We start from the raw sequence: 21,948 nt of genomic DNA on the forward strand, positions 1-21,948 counted from the left end.
CGTCTCAACTTAATATTATTTAATTTTCATTAAATAATTATCTCATCAACACATTGACTAACTTTTTAGTCATTTTGGGCATCAATGTAATTATATTTCTATAACCACATTTCTCAAATACATCCTATAGGTGTAACCTTTAGGGACCAGTTGATCACCGCCATCTGTATGATAATAACGTCAAACTTTCTAGCAAGCCAACCGTTATTAGGTAAACGTTAATCAACTGATTAAATATACGAAGTATACCCTTGTGAACCTGTAAGAGATTTGCAAATGTTATTACACTAATTTATGGAGGACACCAGCTCCAACAAACTCCCACTTGTCCTCACAAGTGTATGTGCGATAACCGATTCTCATATCCTTTAAAATTTCTCCCACTCAATGTAAAACAATTTGCAAATCCGAATTCACAAAGGTCGTATTTTACAAGCGATCAATATCAAGAGTGGTTTTCCAGACTAAAGAGTAACTTAACTGATAAACGAATCAACATTCGAGCATGGCCATGCATTTCAGTTACAACTCCTCGAGTGGCCCTGAGAAATAACTATACCTGATAAGGGATGGATATTTTCCTCAACTCGAATCCTGGAGACGTAAGCACAGTATGAAATGACCCAGAAAAAATCTACTTAGCCCCAGTTACGGTAGACCGTGAGAAAGAAACCAAAGTCACCCAAAGACTGCCTTAATCTCAAGAGACAGTTGATAGTCAAAAGAATCGACTCTAGGTACACAATGGATGTCCTATCCACGACCTGGCACCGAATGTTATAAAACATTTAGGACTCCATTACGTTGTCACAAATAAAAATTGTCCTACGAGGTATCGTCATAATCTCGTATCTGTGATCGATAAGTCAACCGTTTAACTTATGGCTCGTTGAACCCACCATCAATCGACTGCAAAATATAATAGCCGGAGTTATCAGCTCACATTGGCGATTACGGACCAAAACAAATATAATGTAATTCAGTTCACTTTGTGGCGTTCAATGTTGTCAGTACAATCCACATGAAAAACAAAATATTATATATATAAAACGATGAAGTTATAAATAATATATGAAAGAGATAATGTATCAAATCGATAATCAAGTACTACAACTTAGGGACATGTTTAATTCCCATGGAATTAACATGCCCTATATGCTTATCATAATTCAACGATTTGGTGAGAGGATCTGCGATGTTATCATCCGTCGCAATCTTGTCAATCACTATCTCTTCTTGCTCCACGTAATCACGGATCAGGTGAGCCTTCCGAAGTACATGCCTAGATTTGTTGCTAGACTTTGGCTCCTTAGCCTGGAAGATGGCACCTCTATTGTCACAATAGATGGTGATCGGGTCATTCGAACTAGGAACTACCGAAAGCCCTTGTAAGAATTGACGCATCCATATCTCTTCCTTTGCTGCCTCCGAAGCGGCATAGTACTCGGATTCAGTAGTAGAATCTGCTACAACACTCTGTTTGGAACTCTTCCAGCTGACCGCAGCACCATTAAGAGTGAAGACGAACTCGGACTGAGATTTTGAATCATCTTGATCCGTTTGGAAGCTAGCATCTGCGTAACCGGTTGCGCATAGCTTAATATCACCTCCATAAGTCAATACCCAATCCTTAGTCCTCCGTAGGTACTTGAGGATATTTTTGACTACTATCCAATGTGTTTCACCTGGAGTCTTTTGGTATCGACTCGTCATACTCAATGCATATGCCACGTCTGGGCGTGTGCATATCATGGCATACATGATCGATCCTATTGCAGAAGCAAAAGGAACATGACTCATGCGCTCAATACCTTCAGGCGTCGTGGGTGACTGAGACTTGCTCAACTGCATCCCAGTCGTCATAAGAAGGTTCCCCTTCTTGGAGTTGGTCATGCTGAACCTCTCAAGAACCTTATCTAGATAAGACTCCTGACTAAGTGATAACGTCCGTCGTGATCTATCTCGGTAGATACGGATTCCCAAAATACCCTGTGCCTCACCCAGATCTTTCATCTGGAAATGGTTCTTCAACCATTCTTTAACCAAAGAAAGGAGAGGAATGTTATTCCCAATCAAGAGTATGTCATCGACATACAATATCAAAAATACAATCTTGCTCCCACTCGACTTGATATATAAGCATGATTCTTCGACCGATCGAGTGAAACCATACTCTTTTATCACTTGGTCGAAACGATGATTCCAACTCTGAGAAGCTTGCTTAAGTCCACAAATGGAACGCTTAAGCTTGCATACTTTCTTAGGATGTTTAGGATCTATGAAACCTTCGGGTTGCACCATGTACAACTCTTCCTCCAAATAACCGTTTAAGAAGGCGGTTTTCACATCCATTTGCCAAATCTCATAATCATGAAATGCGGCAATCGCTAAGATTATCCGAATGGAACGTAGCATGACTACAGGTGCAAAAATCTCATCATAATGCAATCCTTGAACTTGAGTGAAACCTTTTGCCACAAGTCGTGCCTTATAGATATCTGGTTGCGCGTCTACAGAACGCTTTATTTTGTAAAGCCATTTGCACTGTAGAGGTTTTACCTTATTAGGTAAATCAACTAGATCCCATACATTATTCTCATACATGGAGTCCATCTCGGATTGCATGGCTTCGAGCCATAGCTTTGAGTCGGAACAGGCCATAGCACCTTTATAGGTTGCGGGTTCATTACTTTCTAGAAGTAAAACATCATTCTCCTCGACCATACCAATGTATCTGTCCGGAGGACGAGAGTCTCTACCCGACCTCCTATGTTCCTCAGGAATATTAACCGTATCATCAGTTGGAGGTACAGCTTCCTCCATCAGTTCCTCGGTTGTTGGTTCTGGAATATCCGATAGCTCGAAGGTTCTATTACTCGACTTGTTCTCGAGAAATTCTTTCTCTAAGAACGTCGCACTAGCCGCAACAAATACTCAATGTTCGGTAGGCGAATTGAAGTAATGACAAAATGTTCCTTTTGGATAACCTATAAAGTATGTCTTGACCGATCGCGGGCCGAGCTTATCCTCATGTCTCCACTTGACATAAGCCTCGCAGCCCCAAACCCGAATAAAGGACAAGTTAGGTACCGTTCCCTTCCACATTTCATATGGAGTCTTGTCGACAGCTTTAGACGGACTTCGGTTAAGTATAAGAGCAACTGACAAAAGAGCATAACCCCATAATGAATCAGGCACTACGGTGTGACTCATCATGGATCGAATCATATCAAGTAAGGTTCGATTTCTCCGTTCGGACACACCATTTAATTGAGGTGTTCCAGGTGGAGTTAACTGTAGAGCGATTCCACAGTCTTTCAGGTGTTGATCAAACTCATTTGAAAGATATTCGCCACCACGATCTGAACGGAGTGCTTTAATCTTTCTACCCAGTTGGTTCTGTACCCTATTCTGGTATTCCTTGAATTTCTCAAAGGACTCACTTTTATGCTTCATTAAGTAGACATATCCGTATCTACTCAAATCGTCCGTGAAAGTGATAAAATATCTATAGCCATCTCTAGCGGTAATTGACATAGGTCCACATACATCCGTATGTATGAGTCCTAATAGGTCACTAGCGTGCATTCCAACACCTTTGAAGGAAATTCGAGTCATCTTGCCAATGAGACATGATTCACACGTGCCATATGCAGAAAATCCGAATGAGGGAATAGTCTCATTATCGACGAGTTATTTTACGCGTTTCTCATTTATGTGTCCCATTCGACAATGCCATAGATAGGTTTGATCTTTGTCACCAACCTTTAATTTCTTATTATTCATGTGTAATACTTCCGTGGTTTGATCTAAGATATAAATTTCATTCATGGAAACTGCTTTGCCATAAATCATTTCATTAAAAGAGAAAATACAACTATTATCCTTTATTGAAAATGTAAAACCGTCTTTAGCAAGTACGGAAACAGAAATAATGTTCTTAGATAAACTGGGTACATAGTAACAGTTATTTAAAGATAACTCAAAACCACTAGGGAGTTGGATTACATATGTTCCCTTCGAGGCAGCAGCTACTCGTGCTCCATTCCCGACTCGCAGGTCCACATCACCTTTTTCGAGAGGTATGATGTTCCTTAGGCCCTGCAAATGATTACACAAATGAGAACCACAACCAGTATCTAGTACCCAAGTTCCGAAACTTGCATGGTTAATCTCAATCATATGAATATAAGATGACATACCAACAGGAACGACGCGGCCTGCCTTCATGTCCTCACGGTAGACGGGACAGTTCCTCCTCCAATGTCCAGTCTTGTGACAATGGTGGCACTCTATGTCACCGCCCTTGCTCTTTGTCTTGCCCTGTGACCCACTAGTCTCACCAGGCGCACTCTTACCGTTTCCTGGCTTCTTGAACTTTGGCTTACCTACAGCTAGGTCGCCATGAACCTTGCCCTTACCTTTACTCTTGTTGTGAATCGTGAGAACATCCTGCTTCATGCTCCTACTCAATTTCATATCCTTCTCGGTCTGTACGAGAAGGGAGTGTAGCTCATGAGGACTCTTTTTCAAGTCATTCATGTAGTAGTTCGCCCTGAAAAGGGCAAAACCATCGTGAAGAGAATGAAGCATTCGGTCAATAACAATGCTCTCACTGATTCTACAATTCAGTGACTGCAGTTTCTCGACATTCTCAATCATGTGATGAATGTGTGGGCTAACCGGTTGGCCCTTCTGGATTTTCGCATCAAAGAAGCGACATGTATGCTCATATGTAACGATTCTCGGTGCCTTTGAAAACTCGTTAGTGAGCGTGGTGAAAATATTGTTTGCACCTTGGGCAATGAAGCGTCTCTGCAAATTGGTTTCCATTGCAAAGATGAGTACGTTCTTTATCGCACCCGCTTCCATAACGAAATCACTATAAGCGAGTGACTCGTTGATTCCTGCATTTGGGCCTGGGTTGACCGGTATTGGCTCAGTTAAATACCTGAGCTTACCGTCAGCAGTGGCAGCATTCCGTAGTGCCGCCTCCCAGTCCGCAAAATTGGACCCATCATTCTTCAGTCGAGTGGACTGATTCATTTGGTCCATGAACATTTTAAGCCAGGACGAACGATCTAGTGTGGCACTAGGCATTGGGATTGCGTTATTTTCAGCCATTTGTTGTAACAGTATTATTGATAATAAGCGTGTTCTACACTGCGAAAGAAGAATAAAATAATAAGCATGCATCGTTTTTATTTTAAGTCTAATGAACTAATGTCATAACGCGAAGACTCAAAAACATTTATACAATTGACCTCCCTCAAAAATTATATAAATGACCCCAAGACTCAATTCTCTGTAAATTGATAAGCTAACCTGTTAGCTAATTCTACCGTTAGAATTCCTGGTCGATAAATTTCTGTAAATTCTATCTTTAGTCCATCATAATCACGAGAAACTCTTCGGACTATGATGTTGAGGAGGTAAACTAAGTGAACACAACTACTTACCCAACGTAGAAGGGGTCATATTAGGCCTATCGACGAAGAAGGGACTCATAGATGTTTGCCCTTATAAAGACTAATCTCAATTTCCGGTTTTAGAGGAAGATCCCATCACTATTTTTAATTCATTTTAAGTGAACTATAATCTAGCATGCGAGAATGATTTAAACTAAAGTGATGGCTTAAAGACTGTGACATCTGCATGTCCATGAAAACTAACAAACAACTATATGAGTCAATTTTCATACATTTTAGTAGTAGGTGGTTTGGTTTTAGGCGGAATATGATGCAATTACTAGCATGTGAATGAAAAGCAATAAAATGAAAAACGTAAAAAAAAACAGTAAAAGTCCTAGTGTGGCCTATCCTATCAAAATGAACAATAAATACAAGTTTGGAATCCATCCTTGGACCCGAGAAGCTTGTCTTGATGTTCCATCTTGATCCATGTAGAGGGAGTGAGCGTGAATCTTCATCTTTAGTCTTCTTTGAAATTACAATAATTAAAATTACATAATTGACCTATTAATTACATTCTAATTTCAAAACCCAAAACTAAAATAAAGGAGATTCGAGATCTCATAATTACATAAAAATTATGTTTCCTTCATTACGAAAACATAATTGACTAAGGCCACACTAAGTATTACAAATTACAACCGATTGCAAAATTAAATACGTAAATAAAATTCATTCATTCGATTCATTCAACATAATTAAAAGCATCAACTAAAATAAATTAAACATACATAATACAATAAATTAATTATGTTGATTAATTTATCCAAACCACCTATTTAAATTAAATTAAGTGACAATTCCGTAATTTTATCACATTAATTCATACATAATCCATATTAAACTTGTAATACGAATTCTATCCGTCAAAATTTTAAACTACTTTAAAATAACTCGGTATCATTAAATTGTGAACCGATTCACAATAACTAATTGGCCAAAAAAAAAATCCAATGCTTTAAATATGTCTCGGCCAAAAAAAACAAATTTTTTTTTTATTTAATTGTCACGGCTGAAATAAAAACAACCCCTTTCCTATTTTAATTTGGTAAATAGAAAAAAAAAACAAGGAAAAACTTTCCATAAAAAATTTTCTCCATCTTTTTCGGAAAAAGGTAATAAAAAAAACTTTCCTAATTTTTTTCTTTTCTTTTTCTCGGTTTACCAAAAACAAAAAAATAACAAATTTTTTTTTTTTCGGTAAACCCTAAAAACTAGATTTGATGACTAAGTTGTTTACCTTTGCTATTAGAACATGATTAGCATATGAAATAATGAACATGATCAATTTATATGCCAAAAACTATATAGCAAAAACAATCTTTTTATCATAAACATGATGATTCCATTCAATTTTAACTTAATCTGCATTAAATTAAAACAACCAATTCTTCATATGATAATTTTAACTGATTATAAACTATAATATGAAAAATAGAATGGAAAAAATATCATCAAACTAGAAAGAAAAAAACGGCACAAAAACGGCACACACAAAAAAAATTCCGAATCATAAAATTCGAAACCCTAATTTTTCGAAAAACAGGTTAAAGTTTACATACAATTTTTATGAAAATCATCAAGATTAAAATCGTAGCCTAGTGCTCTGATACCACTTATGGGAAATAAGTCTGTATACTTCCCTTAAACTAGACGGATTATAACGATTTAATGCAGATGATCAATGGTCATAAAATAAAATACATAAATAAAAGTAAAGGATTCAGAAATAACATTTGGTCCTAGCAAATATGGCCTAAGAACAATATCAAAACTGATATTCGCCTATTAGTTGCACCCAAGACGATCTGAGATATACCCTTTGATTATGCTAGAAATCAATCTAAAATTTTCTGTAAAATTTGATTGTCTTTGTGTTTTGTGATGAGAAAGAGGAGGCAAGGTCCAAAAAAAATATTAGGTCAGAAATAATTCTCTACCTTTCTTTTTATACAGACCGAAATCCGAAATCAATTAGGAAAGAAATCACCTCCTAATTTTCGTCCAAACAGACCGAAAATAAGGAGTGTATTTTCCTTATTTTGGTCTTTCCAAAAAATATATAAAGTGTGTTAAATTGTCATCTAGTGAGGATCGAACCCATGACCTCTTGGCTTGTGTACCCTCACTATTACCACTATGACACATTCAACTTGTTGATATTAAATACAACTGATTATATTTAACTACGAATTAACAGATTAATTCGTCCAAACTAACCTTATATATATTCAATTAAATATAACTTATTATATTTAATTTACGAATTGACAGTTAATTCGTCTCAAGTTAATATTATTTAATTTTCATTAAATAATTAGCTCATCAACACATTGACTAACTTTTTAGTCATTTTGGGCATCAATGTAATTATATTTCTATAACCACATTTCTCAAATACATCCTATAGGTGTGACCTTTAGGGACCAGTTGATCACCGCCATCTGTATGATAATAACGTCAAACTTTCCAGCAAGCCAACCGTTATTAGGTAAACGTTAATCAACTAATTAAATATACGAAGTATACCCTTGTGAACCTGTAAGAGATTTACAAATGTTATCACACTAATTTGTGGAGGACACCAGCTCCAACAATGATACCATAAGATAAATCCGCCTTTCACATCTCTCACTTCTAGTGAAACTGTCACACCACAATCATACCTCTTACGCCAAATATCTCCACCCTCTATCATCAATAAGGATTTCCTCAATCACATAAAAGGACTTAACAACCACTAATCCCAAAGGAAACTCTATCTTAACAACCTGTAATCCCAAAGGAAACTTCATCTCAAAAACGTCTAATCCCAAAGTAAACTTCCTCGTTGCCAAACTCATAATAATAAACACTCTTTTCTTTCATACTTAAACAGCCCAACCTGCCAATCAATCATAACTTAAAGCCTCAAGAAATTAAGAAGATCAACCTCGAATTCACCTCAAATAAGGACAACACCACCAAATAATCCAAAAGGATAAAAGTACGATAAGAGTAAAGCTCGGGTTATGAAAGATTAAAAGTTTTTACCGAAATATAACCAAAATGTACGACACGTAACATGCATAGGACATTTTCAAAATTGACCAACTTTAAAATCAACAAAGAATGCTCGAAAAAGTTATACATGAACAACACATTTAAGATAATTAATGACGAAACAAAACATTAAGTCATAAACAACACAATACATAAACTATACATTTAATAAAATTAATAATGATAAATATTAAGACATAAACAAACAAATACATGAACCAAAACAGGTAATTAATAACGATGCGAAACATTAAGGCATAACAAGTAATTACATAAACCATACATGTAATACAATTAACAAAGATAGGAAACATTAAGGTATAAACAAAAAAAGTCCTTAATTGTTTCTACCCCATTTACTCTCACTCATTTACTAAGTCAATTTATTCAATTTTAGTCATTAACTACGCGAGAGTTGGGAGCGTATTCGCTCTGATACCAACTGTAACAACCCAGATTATAAAACAAAGGAAAACCATACTATAAAAGGATAATCAGAGTACAACACTGATAAAAGGGTCAGGGTGGCGGAAACACCTGACCAATCCGGTTCGCTACTAAATCCAAAATCAAATCTAATACATTATTCAAGATTCTCAAAACATAAAAAGCAAACTCCTAATTTATTATTCGTCTCGCCCCTCGATGCATCCCAAACAACATCTTCCAAACAGCGACGAGCACTCAACCTGAGAATGGGGGTCGACAATCAGTCGAGAGTAACTAGATACTCTCCCAGTCATGTTTACACCTTTTAATATAACCAACAATCAATAACAATTGAAATGCAAAACTAGTAAACATGTGAGATCACCTATACTCATGAAAATCAAACTCAAACATTCTACTCATGACATTCTTAACACTAGACGAATGAGGCTATATGAACTTAGAGCATATGCAACCACTAGACCATGGACAACTAAAAACCAAAGTAGACACGACCCACAGTACATAAGGCACAAAAGCTAGCGACAAAGCATAACGAATAGAGTGAACGCCGCTAGAACATTTAACTGATGAACTAGCAGATGGAACATTTAATTGATGAACCATCAGTTGTGAAGTATTTAACTGATACTCCGCGGTACTATGTATAGCGTATCACCACTTCCTATATGCCTAAGACCTAGCCAGACCTCTCGATGCATTAACTGTACATCGAACGACACTCGGGACCCAGAACGTTTAACTGACGAATCTGGCCACCCCTGAACATAGACCTAGAAACCTCCGAAGAGCAGTTTTTGATTCATTCCGATAGTATTTAACTGATACTACCGTCATCTATTCGACCATCCAACAAATAAATGCATAGTTTAACTAACTGCACACGACATGCGTGAACCACATCACGACTCAACATAGTAGAACAGTTTAACTGACTGTACAACTCATGCGTGAATGACCGCACGACTCAACATAGTAGAACAATTTAACTGACTGTCTTACCAACATATGAACAAGAGTAATCAATGACACATGCACACATTGTCATATAATAACTGAACACAACACAACATGTGAAGCAAACATAAACAACCAAGGTTAAAATAACCTTAGTCATAACATGAACTATGGATGTGAGGTTATAAGAACCTCTACTATAACTTTAGTATATATAACTTGAAGTTATATTTACCTCAACTATAACCTTGACACGGAACTCAAAGTTATACTAGTTCCAACAATAACCTTGAGCCATAATCTCAGGGTTACGTTAGTTTCAGTTATAACCTTAACTCGTGGTTCAATATTATATTAGATTAGGCTATAGCCTTGACTCATATTTCCAAGGTTATACCTCAAACAGCCACAACTAAAGTAACGACCCAAAGTTGTACTAACTTCAGCTATAACACTCGAATCATCATCAAGGTTATACTAGCTTTAGCTATAACTTTGGAGAGCACTCTTAGCCGCATATCATGCAGCCATTAGGGTTTATTTGTAAACCCTAATTGCTCTCATGACACCCATAATAAACATATAAATAACATATGATATATAATTAAAGTATTAGAACATATACAAACATGCGAAAACATAATTAATCATGATAATCAACAATCAAACATGTACCAATCATACAAAACAATCATTAAATCATATTAATTACATCAATTGGCATAAACACAATTAAAAGAGAAACACGCAGTTACCTTTTTAGCAATCAATGATGCAAATTTATGAAAACCTCCACAAAAGACACGGCCCAGAAAACCTTTTCTCCAACACGTGTCAACGTCCCCAAAAATCTACATTAAAGAATGCGAAAATCCAAACCCTTGTGATTAAAATTGCACCACGCAATTACTCTTTCAAAAACACCCAAAAGAATGACATCTCCTTCTTTACCCACAAAATAAGAGACCATAAAGGTAGGTCTAAAAGTCCATACAAATAATCCCCATAAAATTATTTGGAGATGAATATGATGTAGAGGTAAGAGTAAGGATTATGAAAATATAATTTATGTATGAGTTTAGAAGAAGGAAAGATATTCAAGAATGGTGTCAAAAGTAGAAAAGAGAACAAAAGAGATAAAAAGAGGAAGGGGCGCGGCAGAATTCACGCAAAAAACAAAGCAACTTGTCTGCTAGGTTAGGTTTCATATGTATAAGCGGGTTAAGAAGTGGGCTTTGGGTCCATTAGTTCATACAATGCATTATCTGATTATAAATCAGGTTGGACCATATTAAAATGTAAGGAGAGTTTATATTAGAAAAGTAATTATTATATTAAAATAGTAAAATTGTACACGGGCATTTTAACCCTTCCAAAAATAGATTAAAATGAGAAATAATAAAATAGAGAACGGAAGCTATAAATATATATTTCCAAAATATATTATCAAACTTCAAAATAATTAATTTAATAAAATACTTTTATAATAAAATATTATTATAAAACACGGGTGTTACAACTATTATGGTGTATATTATTATTATTATTAAAATGTCAAAACATTTATGAAGCTAAGACTCTACAAGAGCATTTGATTTAGGAATAAAGTCCATGCGTCTAAGATAATGCTTGGTAACTTAAAAAAGGAACTTTTCGAACGAAATTATTGACTATCGCTTTAGTTCAATAAATTATGTCCGTGAATATCAATATCAATCAATTATCAATATTACAGTTTTGATATAACTATAAATGAAATACTATTATTATTTAAACTTAGATTAATTTGAGAATTTTATGCCTATCAATTGTAGGGGGGTAGCGGGACTATTAATTACTTGTGAGGATTATCTCCATTACCTCAAAAGTAATGGATGGTCCATTACTTCTAATACACTATTATAAAATTAATATACTCTCTTCACCTCATCAAAACACTTGACCGTTGAATCATTTTGGAACAAAATCCGGACCGTTGAGAGATAATGGAAGGTAATGGAGAGAAGAAAGTAATGGAGTGTGGATGTGAGAAAATGGGGTATTATCCACGGGGTTGAAAATCGTTTGGAGTCGCCACCAAATTTAAGGAAATTTGGGAACCATTTTTGAAAATGAGATATGAGTTCGTTGTTGAAAGTACGTGATGGGAAGTTCGTTAATAATACACCCACCCCCGTCCGTTGGAATAACAGCCTCTACTTGGGACTATGATGGCTAATTGGATAAGACTAAAATCGTTATATGAGAGTGCAAAACACCATTTTGATCTTAAAATGTGAGCTTGGTTTCTAATCGTTTGATGCATCTAATCTACTTTGTCCAAGTGATTTACCATGAGAGGTTGATTTGAGCTATACTAACAAGCATTCACAAACATGGATTGGAGGAAAGGGAAACAATTGGGGCACTACCTATTACAACCCAGACGATTCTCGTCGACTCAATTTGCAAACAATTGAGTTAAAGATACAACTCGATCTAAATACAATTGCTAAACATGACTTAGTTACTTTGACACACTTGACACGCCTATCTAGGCATTGGAAACCGTGCCAATAAAGGGGTTACGGCTCACATAGGACTTCGTCCTTAGCCTCTTCATTGTTTTGTGGACTCACTTCGATTTAATTAGTTAAATATTTCAACTTAACTAGCTAAAGCAAAGGTTCTGTAAAAACATTTTTGACTTGAAATAAAGAACTAGCTAAACCCATATTTGAAGTACAAATTATATTGCTTGAAATGAACTACAATAATTACAACGATTAAATTACAATAACAATTGAAATAACACCACAATAATTGAATAAAATCCAAACAAAAGAGACATGAAGGCCAAAGCATATCACGGCCATACACAGCCATAAAGGGTGGTTAGCATGGACTATTCTAGTCATCAACTGTCATAAATTGGATGCTAGGCATGCGCAATTCAACTAGCGAGAAATTATCATAGGAAGAAGATGAATTCATTAAATTCTTTAAAGAAATCATTTAAATCCTATGTCGGGTTTTGTATGACCTATGAATGTTTAATTCGTTTAACATGCATTCTACAAGTTTAATTAGGCCACGTTACGATTTAACAACGATAAATGATATAACAAACTTGTATACATTATATATTGAAATAAAACGAACTAAACATGCGATTTAATTCTAACTATTTCATATCTAAAATAAAACGAGTCATTAAAACATGTGAATACGAATTAACTAATTAAAATTTCATTTTGATCAATTTAAGAAGCAAATTGATTCCTTTTATAATCTAAACATGCAATTATTCTAATTAAACATGTTATCGTCATAAATTAAAAAACAAACATATGATTAACATGCTATTTATTCTAAACAGGGATTAAACATCATTAGCATTATAATTACGAAACATATTACCTAACATGAGACGATAATTAAAAGACGATAAAAAAAACAAACAAGAAGGCCTTAAGGCTGTGTACGAACACGAGCAAAAGGGAGAGATTGAGTAGGGATTTTGTGCACCCTCAACTTACATGTAGACTTGGACACCACTCGGGATTCCGTATGCAAGTGTTGCTTAAAAGGCGCATTCAATTTTTAATCAGAAAGATGTTCTGGAATCCTTAGACTCCAAATTTTTAAACTTTAGCAAAAAAACAGGAGTAAAAACGACTTAAAAATAGAGAGAAACGGACGACAACAGTAGCAGTCCAAAACTCGAGAAAACACGAAAAAGAGAGCAAATTAATGCCCTAATGTTCGTCTAATCCTTTGTGTGAACTATGTGCTTTGTTTTCGGGTATGAGAGAAGTTTAGGGTTGCTTTTCACGTGAAGTTTGAGAAGCAAATGCTAGGGTTTCAAGTGCAAAACCCGTGTATGTCGTATTGTGTTTTTCCGCCCCCCTTTTTTTGTATGTGTGTGTGTGCTTGATTATATAGGAAATGAAAGGGGGGGGGCTTCTAGGGTTCGGTTGTTAGCTGGTTGTAGCTTGCTTGAAGGAGGGGAAAGTGAATGTGGTCGAAAATATGGAGGGAGATAAGTCGGTTTTGGAAAGGATAATGGGGGAATATTGTGTTTCACTTTTGAGGGATTGTGTGAGCTGTTTGGATGGGGGAAAATATCTTCTCTTACTTGGGAAATAAGCTAGAGAAATTAGGGAAGGAGATGGGTTAGATGGGGGCTCGAAATTGGGCTCGAAAAGCCTCTGTTTTGCCGCGCAAAAATAGAGCACAGGTTGGGTTTGATGAGCTCGGGTTTGGGTTTGGTTCTGGGCACGGGTTTGGGTTTGGTGGTGGCGAGGTATGGGGCTAGGTGGTGATGGGTCATAGGTTGGCTAGGTAGTGGTGTTGTGCTCGTATGTTGAGGTGTATGGGTCGTGGGTTTGTTTGAATGGGTGTAAAGACGGGAAAAAGGAAGGAGGGAGGTGTGTATGGCGGGGTTCGAACTCGTGACCAATGGGGTGTAGGACATACCAAAGCTACTCCTTGATTCTCGTGCTCAAAGTTATTCTAAAATCGAGCTTAAAACCGTCTAAAAAAACCTCGTTTAAAATCGCTTTTAAATCAATTTTTACAAATTAAATATAAAACGATGAGTCGTAAAATCGTCAAATATCTCATATTTCAAATGAATATAAAATAATAACTTTAAAATAATTTATTTTTCAAATAAATTATAAAATCTTTAAATTTACAATAAACTCGAAAATCTGAAAATCGAAGAAATAAATTTCATTTATTTCGAAATAATTTAAATTTCATTTAAATTATAAAACCGTCAAATAACGCGTGTCCCGCATCACAAAACGGAATCCACTAATGAGCAATGTCGATAAGTAAACATATGTCCTATCATCATCGGTTGTTTTGTCGGGATCTCTACAAATTCCAATATCGACGGATACAGGTATGTACAGAGCCCCCACTTTGACTGAGGGTTGGACAAGGCGAAATTCAAAGTATACCCCAGGTCCCTCTCGACATGAGGATTCCGCAGGTCGTTTATAGTCTATTAGACTTGCGTATATAAGCTTTCCAGCCATAAGAAGAGATCATACCTGAAACTTCGCTGGGGAATAACTTCTGCTTTTGTTGTGTAAAATCGTCATTGGTCGTCGACCCATAAACTTCCATATATGGTGGGTTGAACCTTATCCTTAGGAGCCTACGTATCCATTGTGATGGAATCACACTCGCATCATAGTTTGGCATACCTTGGCCTTGGCATTCTGTAGTTTCAGCCCAAAACGGAACTTTCGGATAGGTGGTTGCCGTCATACTTTGGAGATACCTCTCCCATGATGTCCATACTCTTCGAGTTACATGTGCATTAGCTCACTTGAGCTGCGATTCTTCATCATTGGTGCCCAACTTTTGAGCAACGTTGTTCTAATGTCCCTGGTTGCATTCTACTAGGGAATATATTTTATCTTAGTAACCCGACGTGGATTACTTTACTTGGTGGATACTTCTCCATTCATCATTATAGCAGGTCTCTGGAGCTGAAGGCGACAGAGCCCCCAGTTGCATTGGGTCTAAAGTCCTAATTGGAGCGTACCTGCTAAAACTTGGACATATATCACACGAAAGCACATAATGCTATTCCGAACTTTCGAAAATCATAGCTAAAACATGGATGGGCCCAAGGCCTGAACATAAACATTGAATTGGGTTTCTGACCCGATTTGCATATGGAATGGGCTTCGCCCGGAATCAACTTTCATTTTGAAAATAGGCTTCGCCCGGAATCATCACTTCATTTAAAAATGGGCTTCCCCCGGAATCAACATTCATTTTGAAAATAGGCTTCGCCCGGAATAAACTTTCATTTTGAAAAAAGTCTTCGCCTGGTATTAAAATTTCCTTCTTTTTTGAAAAATGGGCTTCGCCTGAAGTTAACATTTTCAAAGAAACTATGAATTTTCAACAATTCCACTGGAATGACGAGTAAATATGTTTCGAGTTTACGACTCCGGGAGCCGACCCGTAAATAATATGGGCAAGACATAGCACGTAAAACATAAAAATATCCGTAAGTGTGTACGGCTTTTTAATTTTAATATTGACTTGCTGGGAGATATAAATGTAGATTAGCCATTCTGGCCCGCGAAGCATAACTAAAACCCGCGAAAACAAGCTTTGGTCCAAAAATTAACACGAGTTGATGGGGGAAGCCCAGAGGCCCGTGTCTTAAGGCATATCCAACCTGCCTTGCGTGGCAGGCAAGGGTTTCCTAAACCCTAGCTAAAAACTCTCTCCTTATTTTCCTATATAAGGAGATCATAATAAGAGGCAAACCATAACTTCTTATTCTTTTCCTCATAAAAACTTCTTGTCAAACATGAACTCTCTTCGAAAAGCCGTGACATCTTGGGCCTCTGATTTCAAAGGATTGGAATCTCAAATACTTGTTGATACGGGATTGCAACAACTTGTCTCGCTGAGGCAGGTGCTGCCTGAAATTTTTTTTCTTGATGAGTGCTTAAAATTCTGGGACCCTATCCATCATATTTTTGCCTTTCCTGAAGGAGAGATTTGTCTCTTTCCTGAAGAAATTGCTATTTTAGGAGCCTGGAAGATTGAACGAACCCCCGTTGTACCCGACTTTCAACGAGGATGGCTAATAAATATCGAGATTCCTCGGCCTCTCATGAGAGGAGGCACACGCCTACATTGATGGAGAGCGAGTAGACTTACTCGCTATTGCTCACAAATTTCGCCATTCTAATGACCCTACAGTATTTCATCGCAGAGCTTTTGGACTGATCGTGCTTCATCTCTATGCTTTTGAAGGGAGTATCGAGGTACCTACCTGTCGTGGTAAGGCAAAATTCATTAGAATTGTAGAGCAAATGGAGAATCGTCGGAGCCCGGCTTGGCTCATTCTGGCCGAAACCATCAATGGGTTAGATGCTCGGAAGGCTAACCCAAATCTTGCTTATACTGGATCAACCCGTCTTCTATAGGTATGCCCTTTCCTTTTTTCTTTTTTTTTTCTTTTTTTGTTTTCTTTTTTTCATTTTTTTTTCATTTTCCTTTTTTTGCCCACCTTCTTTCTTTTCAGTGGGTTTTACAACATTTCCTGTAATCTAACTCGCTTTCTCGGCCCTTTTTCAGAGATCTGACTATGTGAGAGACTCGAGTTGGTTGATCCACCTAAGGTTCCAAATATATATTAGGTGAGAAGTTTTATTCTCGTCATCGTCAGATTGCTTCTCGGCAGACAGAGCCTTTCTGGCGGCAGTGACTTTCTGCCAATGCTGGGTTACATGTTAGATGGGCCTTACTTTCGCTCTACCTTACTGCAGTCACTGGCTTGTCTGAAACCGATAGAACCAGACATCTCACTCTTTTGGGCTTAGAGTGGTCCACTCGTATCTACTCGGACCGTGTTCTTCGACAGGTCAGCCGTCAACAGCAGATTTCTGCCGTTGAGCCCACTCACGGCCGTGCTGAAGAGGTGACTCTTGGAAGGTGCAACGCGTGGTTGAAATCTTGGACTCGGAGGACCATTTCGCATATCACTGGGCCATTTCCTTCTACTTGGGTATCACCCTCTTACTTGCAGTGGACTATTGAGCCTTCTTTCAAGGCCCGAAGAGAACTTTATAAGGATAAAGCCATTGACTACAAATATCGTGAGAAAGCGATGAAGAACCGAGGATTCTTTACTGGGACGACTCCGATTTCACTTAAGTCTGAAACAGAGACCGAATCGACTCCTAGGACTGACTCTTTGGTTTCAGATGTGAGGAAGAGGTTAGGTTGGAGGAGTGAAAGTGAGTTGACACTTGCAGAAAGACTTGGTCCTTGACCTAGTGTGAAAGAGAGATTGGGCCCTCGTGAAGAATTGATGATTCCTCCGAAGAAAAGAGCCCGAGTGATGATGGGTGAGACTTCGTCTTGTCGTGATGGGGCGTGCGGCCCGGCTGAAGGTGGCAAAGAGTAGTCTTCGACATTACTATTTACTATTACTATTACTGTTTGTGTGCTTTCCTTTTTTAATTACGTGTGATGGGCTTCGCCTGGAATAAAATATTCTAACGGGCTTCGCCAGGAAATTAGAATAAATAAAAACATTATTTATTAAAAATCCCTAGTTTTCTGCATCAAAAAGTTCATTTTTGTTTTACATGTTTCGGTTGTACTCTTAACTAAGAGTTGCCTACGTATCTGCTTTGCAACATAATCAAACCGAGTCCGTAGTTCTCACATAAAATATTTCATGCAGTGTTGACAAACAACTCATAACTTATTCTAAAAACATTCGCAATTCGAAAATTATTTCATAACATTTTAGAATGAGGTCATCAAGGATAGTATTTCTTCTGCTGGTCCAAATTCGTAGGATTTGTGAAGTCATTCCCATTCAAATCTGTTAATCGAACAACGCCTCCTGACAAAATCTTCTTTACCAAATAAGGGCCAACCCAATTCGGTTCAAACTCACCCCTCTGGTCAATAGGTAACAGAGCTCTAACCGACTTGCACTAGTACAATTAAGGTAATTGGCATCGCCATAGTGGCATCGATTCTAGAAAAGACCGATGCCAGTAGTAGTTTAAATAGATAATGGCATCGGTTCTACCTAAGGAACTGATGCCAATAGTGTTTTTGGATACATCGGTTGTAAGTATACGACGGATGCCAGTTTAACAATATTGTCATCGGTCATAAAGTTTGAACCGATGCCAATTTTTATAATGATTAAAAATCCCTAATAAATCACCCCACTATTATTAGATTTCGCTAACTTCTTCCCAAACATTCACGCTTTCTTTTACCAGAAAAATCATCTGCTACTCGCCTTTTCCCGTAACACCATCATCGTCCTCCGATGCGCGATATGACAACCATCACCGTTCTCTCGATAGCCACCACACGACGACGACCACCACCACACGCCGTCCCCTTCAAAAAATGAACCGCCATGCTAATTAACCGATTATTCAAGGTATATTTTGTTCCTATTTCATTAATTAATTTAGCGTTTTACTTAATTTCATAATTTTGACCCTTAATTGATTCAACTATTGGTTGATATCTAAGGCTATGTTTATGATGTTGTTATTTACTCTTTAATTTCATATTTGATGCGGTTGCTAGGTCTTCTAATTGATTAAGAACAGTAGGTCATCGTCTAATTTTATCAAGGGTTGTTTCAATTTTTTAAGGCTTTTAATTTAAGGAACAGGTGTTGAGTCCTTATTGTATTGGGTGGTTGTTCATCTTATATTGCCACCACTCTCACACTATCACGACCGACGACCCATCACTGATACTTACGATTGAGGACCACCAAATACAGTGAAGGTTCTCCCTTTTTAATTCCCCTTATTTTCGTCATTTTCATTTTTTTTATTGACCTTTATGACTGTGAAGATATGATTGTTTTTGTATTCTTCAAGTTCAATTAAATGAGATTTTTCATTAGAATCGTTTATTCGAATCAATTTGTGAACTAACAATATATAGCTGGTAGTGTGAGTAACACTCCATAAGTCTCATTATTTCTCCCCTTTTTTAAGATCTAGGGTTTTCTACTCAACCTCTAATAATTATTATTATCATTGATTGATTTAGGGTACTTTCTCGTTGACGGTGGCACAAAAGCTGATGTCTCGACGTTGTTCAGCATCTTTCCCTATCGACAATTTCGGGTCCCTTTTTTCCGGTAAATCGTCTGAGTTTTCATTACTTTCTTTATAATATTTGCTTTGTCTACTCTTTTTTTTGTTACTAATTCTTCTAATTGCTCATGTCTTTGATTTGTTTTCCTGTATTTGAGTAGTTATATAGGTTGTCATCGTATTTTAATTTTTGTGCATTTTGCGGAATTCTTTTCTGTGAAAGCTGTTTGAGTGATTGCTTGGATGCGCGTCTTCTTATGTTATAGGAAAGAACATGAACTGGCAGGAGAAGAATCTTAGAGTTATATTTTAAAGCTAATTTGGTTAATTAGATTAACATTTTCTGAAATTTTAGTTGTTAAAGTAACTAACAAGGTATGAGTGGGGGGGAGTTTTATTAGATTTTCCTGCATCTGTCTATTTTGTTTAATTAAATTCTATATTGAATGATCTAACTATACTACTTATTTGCACATACTTTATGGACTTTTCCCATCTCACATGCTCTACTACTATACTGATTGATGTCGCCTATCTTTGTTGCAGATGTCTGCATTCATTAACATCAGTTATAGCCTGCCATATTCTAATTTTCACATTTATCTAAGCAGTGCTTTTAAGGTGGGTTCGCTGCTTTTTTTTTACAATTTATACATCCTTTTTTCTATTCATAACTTCAGTCTGCAATTGTGTGCATTGTCTGGCTTCTTTGTATGCTTATTTTGTCTAGTTGGTAAATTTTGGAGTTTTCGTGTGCTCCTATGTTGGTAAACTACAACATTATGGTATCTAATTCTGCATTCATTGAATTTAATACACTCTGGGATTGTGAGTCCATTGGTTGGGTATATGCTGCTTTGATAGTGCTACATAATGGTCTGTTCCTCTGTTCTCTTCTTAGCTAGTTGTGAGCGAGTTGGATCCACCTGAATTGTTAATTATAATAGTATAAAATTCCTTGTTTAAATCTTATACGATTGTGTTATTTTTGCCTTCTTCAAAGGATTATGTGTGGCGTAAAGTTACTTGTTCCAAGTTTATAGTTGCTAATATAGACTGGATAAAGATACATTATTTGGCTTCTTGTATTAGTTTTCTCTAAGGTCCGAACTATTTTAGTTGTTCTACTTGCTGAAACGTATGATGAATAAACATTTGACTCTTCGCAGGCTTGCAAATGATCATGTCTCTACCCAAATTGTTTTCAAGTGAACAATTCTTTTGTTGTACAAGCTTTTGAAAAGGTTCGTATATTTGGTCGAAATCATTCTCAATAGATATTTGAAGTACACCAGTAGGTCTCATGAGAGACCGTCTCTCACTAATTTAATGGGAGACATAATAGGGAAAAAAGAAATTTAGTGGGTCCCTCACCCCATCATGTGAATGATCTCTCAATAACGTTATTGAGAGACCGTCTGTGACACCCCAATACTCCAAGTGCCTTACCAGGACCACTCAGTTATAAGGACGTCACCATCTCGGTTTCCCGAGGCAATGATAATCAAATGACAATAACGAAACATAATTTAAATAGTAATAAGTTTAAAGTGATTACAATCCAAAAACCAAACTGATAAGATACGATACAAGTTCTCCAAAAACTAAATGTCTAAAACTACTCAAGTACGCCAGCGGAAGACTCTAATCTACTCGTGGTGACACATCCCAGCTAGCCCATATGCCTCTAATCATACCTGCTCACCATCCTCGAATGGATCACCACAGTTTTACAAAACAAAGACGGGGTCGGTACTAAACACACAATTATATAATCACAATAAGAAAGAAATCAACGCAGCTCAATTGTCACATCGACCCGAACTCCATCACCAACTCCTCAATACTGACTATACACTAAAATGTGTAGCCCTGCCAGAGTACCCATCACAACAGGTTACTCCTCGCCACCAGTAGGGGACCGCAGCCGCTCCCACCTAAGCCCCCCTCATCTCCATCGAGCGATAAACCCAAATCCATTAATGTGCACATCCCTTATGTGGCGGGTTCCATAGAAGGCGAATCATGGGCCTGAAGCCACTCCCGCAAGTGACTCCACTCAGTCAGGGACGCACCCCGAAGAACACAGACAGATACAATCAACAACAATCAACAACAACCAAATCCAACAACCGTCACAATGCAAATACGATACTTTAACAACAATCACAATCAACAACAAACCACATTATGTGACTAATAATGAGTAGGGAAAACCCTACCTGGAATGCAAACACAAGCAGACGATCTCAACAGCTGTATCAAAACCTCTGCTCTACGAATCCTCCTTCTATCACATGATCACATAATTACTACTAGCACAACTAACCATAAAAACCCTCAATCCCCCAAATTAGGGTTTAAAAAAAGTTAATTAAATGCTATAAAATTGGTATGTAGATCTTACCCTTGAC

The 21,948-nt window shown here is 37.1% G+C and overlaps 1 long non-coding RNA gene across 1 annotated transcript; it reads left to right on the plus strand.

The window, feature by feature from the left end:
• Positions 1 to 18,672: 18,672 nt before the first annotated feature.
• On the plus strand, positions 18,673 to 20,358 carry LOC141634227 (uncharacterized). The gene is made up of 3 exons (XR_012538979.1): positions 18,673 to 18,858; positions 19,488 to 19,578; positions 20,081 to 20,358. It is a non-coding gene; the product is annotated as an uncharacterized LOC141634227 (long non-coding RNA).
• The last annotated feature ends 1,590 nt before the right edge of the window (positions 20,359 to 21,948 follow it).

The sequence above is a fragment of the Silene latifolia genome, chromosome Y, assembly GCF_048544455.1.
Source record: "Silene latifolia isolate original U9 population chromosome Y, ASM4854445v1, whole genome shotgun sequence".
Taxonomy (NCBI): domain Eukaryota; kingdom Viridiplantae; phylum Streptophyta; class Magnoliopsida; order Caryophyllales; family Caryophyllaceae; genus Silene; species Silene latifolia.